Raw genomic sequence first — 17633 nt, 5'->3', positions numbered from 1 at the left:
TTATTGATACAGACCTTATTGCTTTCAGCAAAAAAATATTAAAAAGTAAGCACATGGAGGAAGACAGAAAACACAATAATAATTACGTCTTGTGTAATGAAAGACAACCAGGATTTCTTCAATAACTGAAAGATTCGAATACCATAGGCCAGAAAATGGATTATTAAATGTTAGTAGGGTACCGCTAGATATTACATGTAGCTAGGATCAGCCAGGATCAAGAAAAAATGAGAGTTTCACAAGGGCCAGATTGTAATAGTGTATTTTGTTTGGAAAGTTCAAGAGGTGGCCCACCATTTCTTCCTTTTGCAAAAGCTTCAGCAGCATGAACTTCCTTAGCCAAACAGGACCTGCACTTTGAGGTGAGCAGAGACAAAGCGACTTGTGAAAAACTGGAAACAGGAAAAGTGATAAATGATTATGGTAAATGCTGAAAGATTTATGAGTAACAAAGAGAAGACAAACAAGACTGAAAGCCAGATATAACCTTAGCAAGTTATCCATAAAGCAACTCTACCTTATATTAGGTGTTTTTTAACTATGTTCTTGGCAAACGTGCACTCCTATTTCTGTTGCTTTCTTAACATCCAAGTGGAAAATAAGACCTTCTCAAGTAGGTTGTAAAACCTCTTTTTTGCTTTTCAAAACAATCTATCATTCAAGACGAGAAGAAACTGTAAAAGCTTTTCACTCTGCAAAAGAGCAAGATTTTTCAGAAATGCAGCCGAGTAAAGACTATCGAGTGGAACTGGTGGGCATAGTGATCCTAGTAGGATAATAGGTTCAATTAGAATATTATTAGGATATTCTAATAAAATCCAATTAGAATGTGATCAAATAAGTTTTTACATTCTTCAAAGCTCAAGTTCACTAGCAAGCTAAATTATTAACATAAAAGTAGAAACTGGCAAGCAGTATGTAAACAAATTCCACGTCTGCTTTCTTTAAGGTAACAAGATTTTACTAGATTATCAACCTCTTGCTTATCCACAGGAAACAGATGAGGATCATTCCTTTCCTGCATCTAGAAACTGATGACAACACCATCTCACTATCAATGCCAGATGGCAACCATCTAACTCTGAGAAAACAAGCAAACACCATTCCTGGATCTCTGCCCACGGCAACAAAGCTTCGCAATACAAGTTGAAAATCGCATGATTTTGCATCCTCATTTATATGAGTCTGTAACCCAACATGTTTCCAGCGTAAGAAAGGGTCGATAATTGTGGGTCTGATTTAAATTTAAAGGTGAATGCGTAGAAAAAACATAGATAAGCTCAACTCACCATCAGACAGATAGAAAAATGATTTTTAAAATTTTAAAACAAAACAAAACAAAAACCTCAATGGTGATTCTAGCTTTCCTTTTAAAAAACTGTAAGGCACCTAAAGACACACCAAAGTTTTAAAATATTTCTCTTAAGTGAAAGCAATTGTTATTTATTAAATTTGCTCAGCTTTCTAGGTAAAAATCTATATTTCACATTTATCTTTTAGGCTTATATCCTGTTGTTGCACTGAAAAATATTTTCAAACACATCATCTCCTTGGTATAGTTGGGAAAACAGTGAATCAGAATTTGTCATGAATCTAGACTCGAAGAAAATAACTACTGACCCTAAAAATTTAGCAAATGAACTTACTCTTAAATTGCAGATTGTGTCCAGGCATGATATACTATTATACAAATGTACAAAGAATTACAGAGCAATCGACCACTATAAATAGTGTGCAATCCCTGATACCACTCTTAAATCAGGTTCTTGTCTGTGGGCCATGCCTGACTCTACCTATTACATAACTGTTCTCTTAAGCTTGTAAATTTCAACATGTCAAGTGAGCTGAGGGTTAGGATCAAGTTTTTACTCAACCAGGATTCAAGGGAGCTGGAAACCTTCTCTTCTGTCTCTCCGACCCCTATTATTTGGTCTTGGGGGAAAAGAAAGTGAAAATCACAGATGATGTGTCTTTGTAACTGAAATACATGAAAACAGAGTACAGGATTCAGAAGGCTTAGGCTGGGGGATGGAATAGACGGAGCAGAGTAAAAAGTTTGAGCAGGGAATGCTACTTTTAGAAAAATAAATAAAGGTTTCATGAAAGGCTGATTTCTATTTTAAAATCTAAATGGTAAAAAAAACTCATTTGCTAGTACTATAAGCGGATGTGTGCTTCCAGGGACACACAAAGCACTCAGTGACAAAACTCCCAGTGGGGTTGGTCCCAGCTCCAAGGGTATCAGTCTCCCAAGACTTTTGTGGTGGTGATGGTGGTGTGGCCAATATTCTCTGAGGTCTACCTAAGTCTTCGAAAGCTGCCCGTCCCCATGAACTTCAGCTTTCTGGCAGTCACCACGCAGACTATGTTTAGATGGCTAATATAGATTTGAACACTTTCAAGTTCTTTTTCTTCACATGGAAGAAACTATGGAGGATTCTTCCAGAGCTGGTTTCTGAATCAACTCGAACTCTCTTTTTCCCCTCGGCACTGACTAAGTGCTACTTACAGGAATGTCTTTCTATGTAATGGCAGGTTTTCTGCATTTCGATGTGAAGTACTTAACATGTCCATGTTACATTTTAATTTTTGGAATCACTTCACACTAGGTGACTCTCAGAGAACTGTAGCTCTTACAGCCGGGGGAGGGGGGCGGGGAGAAAGAAACTTTGCTGGAAACCAGCTCCGTGGCCTCCAAGTCTATTTAAAGATGCAAATGTGTGTGCATAGTTAGTGCAGATGTTTTTCTACAGCAACTGTACTTGCTGAGTTTCACCATTTCCATAAAGCACATTAAAACAAGTGTGTGAACACTCCAAGATGAAAGTCTCCAACACTCCTGAGACTTTCAGTGGAAAGTAGAGCCGCCTGACTTTTCTCCAAGCAGACAGGAATGCCCATGATTCAGCAGCCTGAGTAAATAAAAGAGGTCCTTATTTCCTAATTTTGCTGGCTGGCCATCCTGCAGCAGCCTCTGTGCTCCTGCCAAAGGGGATGCAGGACTGGAACTACACCCAGCCGCTGAAGGCCTGTCTTTGTTAGCCAGCCAGGCTTTCCCGACCATCTTCTGGCAACAAAACTGCCATATCCTGCAAGGAAGACCTCCATCTCAGGCTTGATGGTTCTCCAGTCTGCCGAAAAGGACGAAACAACAGATTTGGCCGGGTCTGTGTCGGAGGACGACAGCTGGAAACTCAGCGGCAGAGCAACACCTGTTCGGTCATATTTATGGGGGAAAGTGCTCACTAACGGAGAAGTGAAGTCACGCTAGAAGGTAGTCCACAGGAAAAAAAAAGGCACTGGAGCACAAAGTACCTCTGTGATTTAAAGCCATTGGCCCCTGATGCACCAAGCTGAGGAGGAGAGCAGAGACTGGATGTGGATGTGATTATATCCTGGCTACTGGGGACGAATGGATGAACAACCCCCAGAAGGGCCCATCAGTTGCCAATCAGGGACCCGACCTGCCAGCAGAGAAAAGCTGAGGGTCCTGGCCACTCTGGCTTTCGAGTCTAACTGAAGCAGCCAATAAAATAATAATAATAATAATAATAATAATAATAATAATAATAATATCAAAGAAGTAGGAAGAGAGGATATGCAGAAAGGTTTGAGGTGATACCAAGGCTTATTTTGTACCATTAAGCGCGTCTTAGCGTTAGGATACGTGTCTGTTGAGGGCAGGCAGCACGCCTTTCAGAATTTGACTCTGGGGACGCCTGGGTGGCTCAGTCGTTAAGCGTCTGCTTCGGCTCAGGTCATGATCCCAAGGTCCTGGGATCGAGCCCCACATTGCTTCTCCCTCTCCCACTCCCCCTGCTTGTGTTCCCGCTCTCGCTGTCTCTCACTCTGTCAAATAAATAAATAAAATCTTTAAAAAAAAAAAAAGAATTTGACTCTGTAACAATATGGGCCATCTGAAATTATTAAGAAGAAAGTAAAATAAGAAATTATCCAAAGCCCCGAAGTTATGGAAACTTCTGACATTTTTCCTTCTTCACAGGGCTGGGCCCTCAAGAAGCTGGCTTACTGATACCTTTTGCTACCTGAGCTCATTCACTGTAACGGCAGAGTACTCTCTAAATTGCCCTTCGGGGACTCAGTATCATGTGTGTGCAAATGCCACACAGCAAGGTTCCTTAACAGGGACAGGATTTACACCAATGGTTACTTTTCAAGTGAAGAAAAGCACAAAACTGACAGGTCTGGTTCCTCTGTTTTCAGGAGCGCAATGACTCAGAATGAGAACGAAAAGTCAAGAGTCTGGAGTTTTATTTCTAGCTTCATAACTGACTTAGAGAGAGACCTCGCCAAGTCATTTAATCTGGCCCTACCTAGGTACTTCACCTGCAATATGAAGATAATAATTCTTGTTCCTTACCCTCTGGGGGGTTCCAGAGATTAGTGAATGTTTCTGGGGCACCTATCATCCCTGGAAGGAAAGCTGCATAAGTAAACAAAAAGATTTACATGTGTGGCATGCATTTATGTTTCCACATGTAAGGTTCTCTGCATATAGTATAAACATATTTTAACATTTTCTTTCCTTTAATGAAACCACTGGAAGATTAGCTTTAAGGATTGGCCCAATGGAAATCTACAGTGCCTTAAGCGTTGTACATTCAGCCATCAAGAAAATAAAACATAAATAGTTGGTGATATCTAAAAATTAATGGACCATAAATCCATGCTGACTTTGTTCCAAGTATTAAATTATCATACATAAGATATAATCTTGGGTCTTTACAGACAGATAACCTTGGAGCAAGTATTTTGCTATGTTAATTCTGAAGCCAAGTATGTAATTTTCAAAGTACCTCTCTTAACACTAGCAATACGGTCATTGCATTGCTTAACTTCAAAATAAGTTCATTTAGAAGATGATCTTTTAAGTGTAGAACAATAGGTTAAAACACAAGACCCAAGTAAATTTCCAGGTTATTTCCTCCATCAGCTTAAAATGGTTATTTCTCTCAGCACGGCCCTATAGGAGCAGTTCTGAACTTTCATATTAAAAAGAGTTCAGAGTCCTTTTTTCATTCATTAATTACCTGAGCCACCTTAAGAGAAACGGAGAATCCCGAGGAGAATATATAGTTGTGCATAAAGACTAAGAGAAGTTAGGTACCAAAGAGAAGAGTGTCTTGTCACGTGTGTTTGACAGAGATAGGTCTCGTATTAACCTGGTGCTATCACAGTAACAATTTTACATCACCGTTTGTAAAACCATCTAACCAAATTTTTTTTTTTAAAGATTTTATTTATTTATTTGAGACAGAGAGAATGAGAGACAGCATGAGAGGGAGGAGGGTCAGAGGGAGAAGCAGACTCCCCGCCGAGCAGGGAGCCCGATGCAGGACTCGATCCAGGGACTCCAGGATCATGACCTGAGCCGAAGGCAGTCGCTTAACCAACTGAGCCACCCAGGCGCCCCACCATCTAACCAAATTACACAACACATTTTTAAAGCAATGGTTTTCGATGGCTAAAGGATACGGTCATTCTAAATAAACTATTATGCATTATTACACAATTGCTTCCTTTCATTCTCAATAGAAATGTCAACAGTTTTAGAAAAGCTGCAATTTTAATGATATAACTTTCATACTTTTTGTAAAAATCAACAGCCCCACATGAAATTCACGTCTTTGTCATAAAACTTACTTAACTACTTGAAAATGTATACTCTTTACTGGGTGTTCAAAAGAGAAATGTAAACTTTAAAATTATTTATAATTCACAGATGCTTTTAAATTCTGTAATATTCCAAATTGTTCTAGAAGGACCAATTAAATGCATTAACAGTTAAGTTATGAGGGAAAAGAGTGGTCACCCATTAATGATAGCAGCTGTGGGGAGCAAGAGTTGGTGGTGTACATTTTTTAACACAGTATTAAGATGAATTCCAGATATCAGAGCTCACTTTCAACAACAACAAAAAAAAGAGGCTCACTCTTCCCAACAATCCCTTAATGCTTTGGATGCGCCAACATTAGAGATAAGAAGTTGTTATCACCCCTCCATTGCCCTCCATGGGTCTTTATATCCATACTGTCTCTTTCGCCAGACACATTTCTATTTCGTGTGCAGAGAGAAGTACAAATGTTTTGCTTATTGTTGCTTAAAGTTCACTTGAACAGACGGAGCTCAATGAATTCCATCTTCCGCAGCCAAATTAAACAGAAAACAGTGCATTCTTAAGCAGTTCACACTTAACTCCACCTCTCAAATCAGAGGAAAAAGCTGACGCGCAACCAGTTAAAGAACAGTCATCATCTCCCTCAAGGAAATCGAGACGTGTTTCTGAAGCCAGACGGAAGGAAAAGTGGTTTCCATTTATGTGGGGGGTGAGAACTGCTTGACTTTTTCTATCTTTTGGCTCACTTAAAAACATATATAACTAATGAGAAGCATCAACCTCTTGGCATTCAGTAATTGGCAACTGTGTATTACACATCTGTGTACGGTTCAGTGATGGAGAGCATTCTACGTTATTTAACATGTTTCTCTTTCCTTGAATAATGACAGACACCATCACGGTGAATTTCCCAAGTCTGCTTTCTTTTCATCTCGACTATTTTGGGTTAGAAGGCATGTTGTAGTTACTTTCTCGTCTTGTATTTATATCTGACCTCACACCACAAAGAATTTGAAGCAGTTCTTCATTGCTTATTTTGTTCATTCATTTATTTAACCAGCATTTATTAAGCACCTACTATGTGTTTAGGTCTGATATTAGCTTACGCACTCTAGAAATTCCTTTTTTTTTTTAAGGTTTGGCCTCCTTATCTATACAACACCAGAAAAATGCCAACCTGCCTCACAGTAAATATTATAAGTATCAAACATGACATTGTATAAAGGAGTTTTCTGAATGTTTACAATATAAAAATGTACTAAATTTCTACTACTACTATGAAAGTCAAAGTTACCTTTAGGTTATAACTGGTAAATGTGGAAACAGTACAAAGGAAAACTAACTATAATTTAGCTGAAGCTTTTTTCATATTGAAATTCTAATACTTTCATCTTTTTAAGATTTATTTATTTATTTGAGAGAGAGAGAGCGAGCGAACACGGGGAGGGCAGAGGGGGAGGGCAGAGGGAGAGGGAGAGAGAATCCCAGGCAGACTTCCCACTGAACATGGAGCCCAACGGGGGGCTTGATCCCAGGACCCTGACAATGACCTGAACCAAAACCAAAGCCAGATGCTCAACCAACTGAGCCACCCAGATGCCCCTGAAATTCTAATACTCTTAAGGGTAAATTCTTTAAACAAAAGGGGTACTTTGTTTAAAAACAGAAAATAAAAATACCAAAAAACTCTTCCGAATGCTATTATAGTTATCGTGAAAGTCAATGTGCAGTAGCTATTCCTTAATAGCTGGACACACTGGGAGGTTGTGATTAACTCATCACCAAAGTAAAATCCCCTAATGGGATGGCCTGCATTCAAAATCTTGAAGACACATTACATGGTTCTGACACTGGCCCTGTATCTCACATTATTTTACTTGTTTAGAAATTTCTTGAGGCAAACTCTATTTTGCTTCAATATCCTTTGCACTAGTGTGAAATATACCTATTAAACATTTTTTAAAAATCCACACCTTCTGGAATTCTCAGCAAATTTCTCAGTGCTACCACGCTAATCATTAATAGTTTTATATTAACCACTTCACTGGGGGAGTATAAGGCAAAAGGGATTCTTCCCCTAAGAAAACTAAGTTTGAAAATATTTTTATTACTGAATGATGGATCTCAGAAAGTTCACTCCACTGTGTTAGTGGTTTTTTGAAGAACTGCCATAACCCACTAGAATTTTCAAACAAAGCAATCAGATTCTCTTTTCAAGAGGAATCTAGTCTATCAGAATGTTTGGTCATATTAAAATAATCTACTTTACTGAATATTTTTCCAATGTGTAGGCTTTGGTCCAAGGTTAGTAAGCTTTGGGTCACAAGGAATTATAACCGTCCTGAAATGATGTTCACTCAGGCCGAATTTCACCCGTTTATATCCACAGCACAGTAAAGCTGACATGAATTTCCAGCACTTTAAAAAGGCCACACTATATACTTCATTGCAGATAAAGCCACTGGAGAATACAAAAGTGTTGAAAGGCTAAAATTTAATTAATGACCAATTAGCACCCCCTGTGGGTTCATTGTACAGTAAAGTGATAAATATGGTGTGCTAATATAGAAAAAACTGTTATAAAGTTTAGGGGAAAATATTGCTACAATTATCTGTTATCCATGTCTATTTGACATATTATAATATAATGGACCTCAGCGTTCTTGATTGTGATGTTCATGTGTCTAAAATATGATAAGGACCCCTCAGGTCTGGGACAAGTTATCATTTTTTTATTTCAAGGCACAGACCTTGACTCATGCCACATTTTCAGGCTGGGGTATAAAACCCAGTGCTCTCAGATAGCTAGTGAGTGCACCTAGCCCACCAGCCGGCACCTGCAACTCCAAGTAGTTTGTGTGGTCTACCCCTTGGTCAGTGCTGATGCATTTCATGGGGAAGTTACATATGGCATTGATATTAACAGATTGGGTGATGCTGGACTGTCTTGAGACTTTGTGCATAGGAAGAGATCTACAGGAGGAGAAAATCACCAATCTGCCCTCACAGGATAGAGTTTTATGGTGTTTAACAGAATCATTAACTTTTACATTAACACTTAAGTAGTAAAACTAAAATTGAAAAATGAGGTCAGATCCCAAGTAACCCATATGATATAAGGAGTCCTTTATTTCAAGTGAGATGTTTGGTAAATTGTATAGGACAAAACTATTTTCTTAAAATAACTCTAACTAGGGTATGATAAAATATTTCTACACAGATCATATGGTATCAAATGCCCTTAGTGACATAGTTTTTTTTCTCCATTTACGTAATTAGGCAAAATTTGCAAGAGGCAAACCTGAAAATAAGACTGATCATCAATGTGATGGATTTTCCAGGTACCTTATTCTCCCTTTATTTTCTATTTCTCACTTTTGGTTCAGTTTACTCTTCCCTAGAAACTCTACCTGAGAATAAGTATAAAAATAAAATAGAAACCACTTCATCCTATCAGATTTTTTTCTTGTTAACAGTCCTGATAAGTTATTTATGGGCGCAAAACTCAATCAAAACTGTGCTATTGTGTGTGTGTGTGTGTGTGTGTTTATGCAGAGTTGACTAAAATGTTCAGAATAGACTAATGATTTTTGCTAAAGTAATTTTTGAAATATTTTTGCTATTTATCATTACAAAAGTGTTAATCATAATAATTTGCCATTTAACATGAGTCAATGCAAAATCATGTCTTACTGAAAACACTTCACTAAGGGACAGCTTTATGCTGCTTTTTTATGATTAACATATATTATATATAATTATAATATTTTTATTAAATTCTATATTTTATATGTTTGATTATATATTTGCATTATATATATATATATAAACTGAGATGAAGTGTCTTGCCAAATACTCCAAAACCAGTGACCAAGTCATGCCTCAAAAACCCCATGATAATTCCTTATAATACTACTTCATTTTGTCTACGTCCATGGTAATTTTAACACAGCAAAACAATGTATAACAATCCAAGGCAGTGTGGCCATAGTAACAAGACAAGTAATAAAGCTGGCTGGAGTCAGGGGGACCAATGGGAGACCCCCATATGCACCTGTTTCACAATGACATGTAGACATCTATCCCTCCGGCACCCAACATTTAGGACACAAGCAGTGTATAAAATTCCACTGAAAACTTAATGTGCTAATATGATTTAAACAAGAGTAAATTAAGAAATTTGAGTGAGGTAATAAGGAATTTGATATGTACCTGCTTAGTCCTCTTGTGAAATGCACTAATTCTGAATCATAATTTTCATGGAGAAATTTATGACACTGTTTTTGCCTTTGAAGAGGGCAATACGGAGAGCAACACACATCTGTATGTGTCCAAGGCTTATTGGTATGACCCTTGCAAAAGCATGTTTCGAATACTCAGAGACTTTAAAACCTACTAGCACAGTTCTGGGATGCTGACTGACTCAATGCTGTCTGTTAGAAAAGGCTGGTTTCTGAATCTTTAGCAAGACTCCTCCCACATCTGAGCTCTGCTCTTTTCTCTAAAGATGAACCGATGAGGGATCAAAGGAAAGAAAATAAGTGAATTTGATTGAAGCCTACACAGAGTAAAGAAAGTAAGGGCTGTCATTCCTAACTTTTCATATATATGAAGTATAGGATTGAAGATCTGTGCGAAGTCTTAACCTTCAGGAAAAAAAAAAGTATGAATTTTACCAATGAGCATACAGGTCAATGAGGGTGAGGAACATGTTATAATCTCGCACTAACGATAGCAGGTGGTAGGAGAACTAAAACCTGAACATAAGCCCCATGCCAAGGCAAGTAGCTTGGTCTGTGAGTGAGACAGTTCTCCAAGTGTACCCTTCCCTAACCCTCCCTGCTAGAACAACAGCCTCCAATGCCACCAAGTCATCTAGTTTTTAACAGGTAAATGAATAAACTTAAAATTGCTCATTTTCTTTTATTAAAGACTTCATTGTTTTTTCCATTACAAAACTAATTCATAGTAATTGACACATTTGTATACATATATACAGAAGAAAACAAAACCACCTAACACTGCTATGAATCCATGACCTTCTGTTGACAGGTCATGGCAGCCTATTTCCTAATTTAATTTCACTTCTGGCTACTGGCTAGAAAACCTTACACACACACACACACACACACACACTCCTCCTGTTTTCCTTAACAGTGGGTCTCCCTCCTTGTCTCTTCTTTTTATCCCCTCCTCTGAGCGGGGGTGGGGGGTGGGGTGTGTGTGTGGCTCAGTCAGATCAGGTATTGGCAAGTAAGAGCAGAAGAAACATTTCCATCAAACTAGAGCTGTGGTCAGCTTACCCCTCCTCATGCTCTGTTCCTTGAGACACATTCCCTACCATTCATCCCAAAGAGGGATACAACAAAGGCTCCTGATCACCTTCCCCTAACCTGTCCTTCCACAGTTTTTATTGCAGGTCCCATCACTCTGCACAAGGCTGATCCTCTGCTTCAACCAGATGACCCAGGGCAGTGTTTCTTAGTATCACCCATCATCCCCTGCTCCCCAGTCACCCAAACTGTCTGCTGAAAATGCAGACTCCTAGGTTCTACCCCCTCCACCCCAGTGCCTACCAACCCTGAACTCCTGGGGATGGGGCCCAGAAATCCCCATTTTTAGCAAGCTTCAGGGTGCTTCCCTTGCACTCCCATGTCTGAAAACCACTGTAGAATCTTTTATTTCCCCTAAATCATTTAAGTCCTCTGCTTAAAAGTTTGCCACACTCAGCCATGCCTTTTCCATATTTGCTGCTCCGCACAAGAACAATGCTGATGGTGGGCTTTCTCTCCCTTAGTCAAAGACCACATGGAATTCCAGCTCTTCCAAGCAGCAGCTTTAACAAAAAGAAAACATTATTATCTCCGTTGCCTTCGCATCCCTTAACAGTTGCCCCTCCCACTTTCGGCAGGACTCCCAGCTTCAAATCTTTTCAGTGTGATGTCCAATTAGCTCCCATAAGTTACTTCCTCTCTGTAGAAGTGTTGTTGGCAACAGCTTGTGTATTTCTAGAAAAAAAACAGTAACCGTTTTGAAGTTATGAAGTTCCAAGTACATAAAAGCTGGGTGTTACAATAATTCTGATACAGAGTTGTGAGTAAACAGCTTGTTTCAAATGTGCACCTGGCAAAGTCTATGTCTTAAACTTTTGTTGATAATTCTTTTCAAGCTGCATTAGCTTGATGAGATATATCAACAGGCAATAAAATGCAGCTCACCCCGTGAACCACTTCACCCGCAGAAGATTGTCATAACTAAATACAAAGCAAACGAATATGTGAAGCAGGAAGAGGGGAAAGGGGAAAGGAGCTTCCGATAATCAGCAATACTTTCTTTTCCACTCAGGAAGGCATTGCTAGAACTGCTGATTAAATGCCTTAAATTTGAACTTCTCTAGAAACTGTAGATATCTTGTTTTTTGAACTGGCTCCTCTCAGTCTCCCACAACTTCCTGGGTTCTACACGAAAGTGTGGTATGCCATACAGTAAATTAAGCCTTCTGCTGTCAGGGCTGGAAATAGGAGGGGAGTAGAAAAGTGGCTTGCTCTCAAATGATTTTTATTGGCTTCATTTACATCCTGTTTAAGGTCTTCGGAGTAGCTCAAGGTGTCTTATCTCTGGCTACCAGCGGGTATTTTGCAGTCAAAGCAGTTAACATACTTTCTTTCTCCCTCTCCTCCTATCCCTTTCCTTCAAGCTCTCGCTCTCTTTTTTTTTTTTCAAGCCATGTTATCTTATCACACACATCTCTTCAGGCTGAGGAGAACCCATACTTATCAGAAGCGGTGCACTCTATTGTCATTCGGGGCTCTTGGAGACAAATGAAAGTTTAAGTCAAAAGAAAATCAGTTAACCTCTTCCACACTCAGGACTGTCGCACTTTTATTAGGGCTAAATGGTATGAGAAGTTTTCCCCTGTGATTCACGTGCACACAGTACATCTACCCCTATAGATTAAGAAGTCTAGGTACAAAGTTGCTGCTACCCTATTGCCTTATGATCCTAAATAATGTGGCTTACAAACATGCCTTTACAGGAGCCCTCATGTTGGGGTGACTATCCCCACACTATAGGTCATTTATGCACAATATCACAGAAGGAGGAAGCTTTAATACATAACAGGAAAAAAAAAAAAGCAGAAACAAAAACACGGTGGGGAGCAAGTGGGGAACAGTAGAGAAGATTAGAAACTTCTCTCCAGATGCACCTGAATCCTAAACCGCGAAGTCAGCATAAACACTAGATGGCTATTAATAACATGCAGAATACATCTTCTCTAATAGCAACACATACCTTATTCAAATCTATTAAAGAATCAGACAGTCTATGGGGGAGCCCCAGCATTGAGGGGCTTAGAAACTATAACAACAGCCTGCATCCTGGCTCCACACTGGAATTGTCCAAGGGAGCTTTGAAAAATACGGGTCTCTCCCCAGATCAAGTAAATCAGTCTCTCTGAGGGTTGGGGCCCCGGGGAGCGCAGTCAAGGCTGATGACCACAGCCCTAGATTATCACAAGTCGATCTGCAAAACCCCACGAAAGGTGGTCCAAAAGCCAGACTCCACAAAAACAAACCCCTTTATTATTAGGGCTCACCTACTCCGTGACAGGCAAGGTAGCATAGGGACAGATTTTCTGCAGTACTTTGTGTCAAATGCAATGAACCAGATATTTTTTAAAAAGTTACAGCAAGCAATAGTGAATACTGCAATCACTCACCATTATCACATGTGAAAGAGCAATATGTGAACAGTTATTAGGCGTCTCATCTGTGTGTTTTATATTCCTTTTAAAAATTCCCATTCCTCTTCTCCTTCGTACCCCAACACCCCATGGGCTCCTTTATATTAGTGATAACCCCATCCTTTCACCTGCAGTGAAGGTTCTCTTAATTGTCCATTATCTTAGTGTGTCAGCACAAAGGAGCAGGGACGGAATCCTCGTCCAAACGGTTTCACCTCCCTCTCCTGAGAGTGATGCCCTTGTCAAGGCATTAAAGACACAAAAACCTGCCACTTATCAGAATTGTATTTGAATCGAACCACTGTCCTTGAAAACTGTAGGCAGGAGATGGTATCAAACCGCACCACATTGCCAGCTCCAGGTCCGCGGCAGCTGGAACAAACTGAAAAGATACTATCCAAACTTTGCCATGCATTCCTCATAATAGAATTACAGGTAAAATGAAAACATGTTCACCGATTTTCTTACGGGTTAAATACAAAGAAATTCATGGGTCAGATTGTTCAGGAATGCAATGTTAACAGCTCCAAGCCCTAGGACACCACTGAATGTAAACTCACCAAGGAACCAAACCATAAAACCCTTAGAATTGCTCCACATCTCCAATTCTTAGCAAACGTAAGTCAAGACTATTAAAACATCACATTTATCTTGTTATAATGAGGGGGAATGCACAACATCTCTAGTGATCTGATGGACAGATTCAAAAATGAAGCATGTTCTGAATAGCATTGAAAAACAAAAAGAATGAAAAACAGGGAAAAAATACTATTTTCAAGTGTTCAGTTCAGCTGGTGTACCTTCCATGTCTCTGCATTTCCTTGCTAATTTTTACACTTCTTTCTTACTCAATTTGAAGCTGCACTGCCTTAGGAAAAAAAAAAAAGAATTTATGTGTGCTTTTAACAAGTAAACAAGTGTACAAATTAATTCAGAGAGCAGTAATTTTGAAAATTTTCTATGTTTAATGTGCACTGCAGTTAAACTACTTTTTCTGTACAAATTAATTTACTGCATCAGTGATCGATGTTTATGTTTAGGCAATTTTATTTCTCAGTATGGTAAAATTAGACCTAATAGTTGCAACCTGTTATGTCCAATCTGTCACTGAAATTCAAATTGCCTTTCTCCTATTATTCAAGGAGCAATTTGGAGGAATTAAAGCCATCTAAAAACGGAAGACAAACAATTCTCTGTAAGGATTCAACAGGCTGTGTCGTCAACCAAATCCACACCCCTGTGATCTCTCATAAGCAGGTTCTTTCGACATGATTTTCCTGAGGTTCTCGAATTTTCACATCTGCCAAGCCACACAAGAGAAAATTTTAGGATGAACTGAAAATTGTATCCTAAAAATGTTCAGCCTTTTGAGAGAAGTAATCAAAGATGCAGAGATTTTGTTGTTGACTCCAAAATTACAACCCAACCTTCATAGCGAGTATAAGGTGCTACATCCTTTTTTGTTTGATGTTCTTCTTTGCTTTATCTGTGAATATGCTCTTTAGTTTTGTCTTGCAAAATAAGTTTAATCCACAAATTTCTGTCTCACTGTGGAGAAATCAATGATTTAGATGCCTAAGATTTAAAGTTTGCAGTATGGGTGCTAAGATTGGAAGAGTAAGACCTACTTCACAAACAAGTTTTGTTTTGCTTGGTTTTTCTCATTGTCTAGCTACAGGCTTGACCCTATGTAGTGGTTAATGCTTGCTCTATTCTATGAATACAAACAACATATCTAAATGGTGACAGTGGGAGGGGACAAACTGAAGAACTGGTACAAAGCCATCCAGCCCCAACCTATGACAGGTAGAAGGACCTCCCCCCAGCCCCAAGTAAAAGGGGACATAATCTACTGGGACTATAAATACTCTACACCATCATTTTACACTATGCTTTCGGTAGGTTCTATTTTCTTCAACAAAAGGGCCCCAAACAAATTGTTGCTCTAATCATCACTTGGTATAAGAGAATTTCTGAAAATATTTCTTTGGTAACATTCGCTGACTGCCATCTTTTTTTTTGTTCCCCAACAGAGTTTTGTTGACTACTGGGAGATTACACATAGATTTAGGAATGCTTCATCATGATGGGATAACTCCAGTTTGCCCCTATGCTTAAGTTTCCACATTATCAGTGGGAACCTGAACATTTCTATCAAACTAACCACCTTTTTTTTTTTTTTTTTCATTTTTAGCCTCACAGTGGCCAATGACTACTTTGGATTTGTTCTTACTCTTCTCTCATTTGGCTGAAATAGCCAAATGTAACAATAGCTTGCCTCAGTGTAAGCCTATTTAGTGTCCCGTACAGCCTCAGCTTTTAGGCTTCACTAGTCTCTAGGGGATACCAACTTTTATCCCCTTGGGGGTAGGGGCAAAGGAAACAACCTGAGGCAGGTCTTCCATGCCCCTGACAAACTTACACACAGCTTTCCCTCTATATGGAGAGAAGATGACACCATTAAGAGGAGTAATTATTTGTAATTATTTGTTCAGAGTCATTCTACATCAGTAGAAGAGCTGGTATTGAAATAAATGAAATAAAACTAACAAGAATGTAATTCTTTTGCTTGTTCTCTCTCTCTTTTTTAACTTTCCCATTATCACTTTTTAAATTCTAAGACAAACGCATTTCCTCAGACGATTGCTTAGATCATCAAGCTGATTAATAATTTCACGTCGAGGCAGGACTGATTAATGTGGATTATTCAACTGATTAATACAGTTACTAGATCACACATCCAAGTGAGCTCTAAGTGTCTTGTTTCCCAAAAAAAAAATTTTTTTTAATTATTGAAATGGGTTCTAATTAATGTTACTTGGATCTTCTTAAGTTTGGAGAACTTTCTCATATCATGAAATTGAGGTTTTATTTGTCCGGTTTTGTTTTCTCAGTACCAGAGAACAAAGAAAAGAACAAAATGAAAACAGAACATATTGACTGATAGCATTTTAAAACTCAGGCCTATAATGGTAAGAATCAATGGCTCACCTATAGAAATTCACTGGTTTCAAAATGTCAAACTTACAAATGATGTAGATGAAATGAACTACAAGCACCTCATCTTCCACTCTCCACCAGTGCGGAGAGTCCCCACCATAGCCCATGAGAAACTACAAGTCTCCCTCTCTCCCAACAGTGGTGAATAGATGGAATTCTATCCATCCCACCCCCTAGAGACACCTCCAGGGTACCCCTCCATAGTATTTAGCCTGCCAGTGCAGAAGTCCCCCTGCTATCAAAGTGCCCGGGGAAGTTCTAACATGTAAGTGCGTGCATATACACACACACACACTCACTCTTCTGTAGTGCCCCACTTACAAAGTTCCTATAAGAGCCGTGTCTGTATAGCTACTCCACCACATTGACGCTGGCATTTCAGGAAGCCCATACCCTCACAGAGACTGACTTCCACAGCTTCTACTCAGCCACCCTCTGGGATAGAAGGAAACTTCTGGCTCTCACAAGAGTTCCCAGCCTCCCATGCATCTTCCTGTTCTAGAAGGAGCCAGAGACGGCTCTACTCCCAGTGCTCACGAAACACAGGAAAGGACCAGGAGTGCTTGCTCCTACAGTGAATCCTGAAGAAAGGCTAGTCTGGCTTCCTTAAAGACTCAGAATTCAAATTCCCATCTAAATAATGCTTACAACTCACTGTGTGACTCATTGTTCAGTCACAAGCAGCCCATAGCGCAAACCAAAGGCGTCTTTATGAGAATTATAGAAGACAATCCAATCCAAGAAGATGAAATTCCAGAAGGTACCCTTCTTATAGAAAAACTACCAAAAAACTGTCCTTTCCACTGGCTGATTAAAGCATGGCTGGATTTCTGTCCCTTCATCCTGTTATTGGGGATTTTGTAAAATTCACAAACTGTATGTTGTGACCCTTTACTATAAACCTCATATGTTAAAAAAAGAGAGAGAGAGATGAGCTAGACCAGGAACCTAATCTGCATTTACTGCATTGTTCCATTAGACAATATGTGATGAATTTCAAGTAAACAACTTACGAAATAAACTTTTGGTTGTATTGAAAACTACAAAAAGCAAATGAATCAACGTTGCTCTAGCAAATTTTCATTGATCTCATTGATCTCATTTATGCAAAGTTGTTTAGTCTCAGCATGTCTCTTCTGAAAAGAGAATTTTTTCAATTCCATTAATTTTATTGTGGGTCATCAATGAGTACTTTTTATAATGCACAATCCCTTGATGATGTATCTTTGAGCTAATGTGCTTTTTATTCTA

General features: G+C 39.0%; 1 protein-coding gene and 1 long non-coding RNA gene across 8 annotated transcripts in view; one reads left to right on the top strand and one right to left on the bottom strand.

Annotated features, from left to right (window-relative positions):
- The window catches only part of ZNF521 (zinc finger protein 521), a 275012-nt gene that overhangs the window by 160105 nt on the left and 97274 nt on the right, over nucleotides 1–17633 (bottom strand). The window lies entirely within an intron of this gene.
- Nucleotides 6242–15932, top strand: LOC135362504 (uncharacterized). Its single transcript, XR_010407279.1, has 4 exons — nucleotides 6242–6347; nucleotides 8918–8979; nucleotides 14525–14827; nucleotides 15416–15932. It is a non-coding gene; the product is annotated as an uncharacterized LOC135362504 (long non-coding RNA).

Source organism: Mirounga angustirostris, unplaced genomic scaffold (assembly GCF_029215605.1).
Source record: "Mirounga angustirostris isolate CCGP_5_RB_7025 unplaced genomic scaffold, mMirAng1.0.hap1 SCAF_14, whole genome shotgun sequence".
NCBI classification, from domain to species: Eukaryota; Metazoa; Chordata; class Mammalia; order Carnivora; family Phocidae; genus Mirounga; species Mirounga angustirostris.
This window is presented reverse-complemented; position numbering and strand designations above follow the sequence as displayed.